This window comes from Triticum aestivum, chromosome 3B, assembly GCF_018294505.1.
Source record: "Triticum aestivum cultivar Chinese Spring chromosome 3B, IWGSC CS RefSeq v2.1, whole genome shotgun sequence".
Classification (NCBI taxonomy): domain Eukaryota; kingdom Viridiplantae; phylum Streptophyta; class Magnoliopsida; order Poales; family Poaceae; genus Triticum; species Triticum aestivum.
The window spans coordinates 515,070,838-515,072,995 of record NC_057801.1 but is presented as its reverse complement, the minus strand read 5'-3'; positions in this window follow the sequence as shown (position 1 = coordinate 515,072,995).

Below are 2,158 nucleotides of genomic sequence, written 5' to 3'. Positions count from 1 at the left end.
AGAGTGAGAGGAAAGTGAGAGGGGGCCCTCATGCGTCTCCAGACGCGGATTAGGACGAAGGAGCGGCCTCCAGCGCGAAGCAGGAGGTGGCCGGCGTCGACGCGCGTGCGTCCAACACACAGCTGCTTCGGGGCGAGGGGGAGGAAGACGACTGGCAGCTGGGCTGCACAATGACGGGCCGCGCAGGTGGGCTGGTATCTCTGGTGGGCCTCAAGGTAAGTCCAGGTAAGGTATGTTCCTTTCCTTTTCTATTTCTGTTCTTTTGTTTTTTTTAAAAAACTTTGCCACTGTTTTAAATCTAAACAATAATTCAAAACCAGTGCCAAACTCCACTGAAATATTTATGTTACCACAATGGACCTAGCCAAATGCACATAAATTATTTCAGGGTATTTTGAAATATATCCCACATATTATGAATATAATTCCAAATGCAAATATAATAATGATTTAAATTCAGTGCCCAAAATATTCCACAAAAATGTTCACTATTTTTGGTTTGGACCCAAGGCCTTGCCAAAATTACCAAACATTGATGGAAGCATTTTGGGTTCATTGAATGAATTTTTTTAAGCTGGACCTATTTGGTTTTCAAAGTGCTAGGGTTTGATCACCCCCATTTCAGGTTTCCAATAAATTTAGACATGATGCATGGATGATTATGCAACTACTTGCAAATAGACTCTAGGGCTGTGACACGGCCTTCCTCTTCTTCCCTCCCCCGACATGGGGAGGTGGTGTTTCTTCTTGTTCCTCCCCGCCTCCGCGGGAAGAATCTGCCTCGTCGTCGTCAGACGACGAGGGTATGACGACCTTGCGCCGGGGGCCTCTCCTGGTCCCCTGGTCCGCCGTCTCAGGCCCCCCATCCTGTCCGGACAGGGCGGCCTCTTCTTCTTCTCCTCCTTCTTCCCCTTCGGGGAGGAGTCTTCCTCGTCCTCTTCGGACGAGGCTTCTGGCGCAGCCTTACGTCGGAGACTCTTTCGGGTCCTCGGGGCCTTCTTGTTGGCCTTCTTCTCCGGCCCCTTGTAGGGCACCGGAACCAGCATCTTCGTCAGGAGAGCATTAGTTGGGCTTTCCGGCAGCGGTGCCGGACAGTCAATCCGCTCCGCTGTCTCCACATACTCCTGAACAAATATACACAATTACTTGAGGTTCCCCCGTAATTATATTGGGAAGAACTGAATTCGGTGGCAGCCTTAGAACTCACCTGAATAGGTTGCCGTGCGGCATGGAGCCCGCGGTCCTCGGATATGGGAGGAGGTACTTCGGAAGCCTTGAACAACACCTTCCACGCATTCTTGTGCTTCATGCCGTATAGCCTCTGAAGCATCTGGTGTTCGGCTGGAACGAACTCCCACAGATTGAATGCCCGCCTTTGGCACGGTAGAATCAGGCAAATGAGCATGACCTGGATCACGTTGACAAGCTTGATGTAACGCCCCGGATTCGATGCGCCAGGTGTCTCCCAGTTATTCGCCTTCATTGCCATGTCATTTTCTTGCGTGTTGCATTTTGTCATGTCATCATATGCATCTCATTTTGCATAAGTGTTCGTCTCATGCATCCGGTCTTTTTCCCCATTGTTCGTTTCGCGATCCGGCACTCCTATGTTCCCCGGTGCCCCCTTTTGCCTATTTTCATGTGTGGGTGTTAAACATTCTCGGAATGGACCGTGATTTGCCAAGCAGCCTTGGTATAGCACCGGTAGACCGTCTGTCAAGTTTCGTGCCATTTGGAGGTCGTTTGGTACTCCAACGGTTAACCGAGTAACCGTAAAAGCCTCTTTTGTTTTGCAGCCCAACACCCCTCCAAAGTGGCCCATAACCCATCTAAGTCACCTCCATGCTCTCGGTCGTTTGATCACGATCGTGTGGGCGAAAACCTCACCTCATTTGGACTGTCCTAGCTCCTAGAATCTATAAAATAGCCCCCTCCACCGAAATTCGCGGATGATTTCAACCCTAACCCTAGCCTTCTTCTTCCTCCGCGCGTCGGACGCGTCCGTGCCGCGCAGGACACGTCCGCCGCCACCTCCCTCAGCCAACCACAGCACACCATGTCGCCTCCCGGACTTCCCCGCCGCCGGGGCCCGCCGAGCCCGTAGCGGGCCCGCGCAGGCCCGTCCGCCCGCACCCGCCGCCCGCAGGCGCCCACCTCC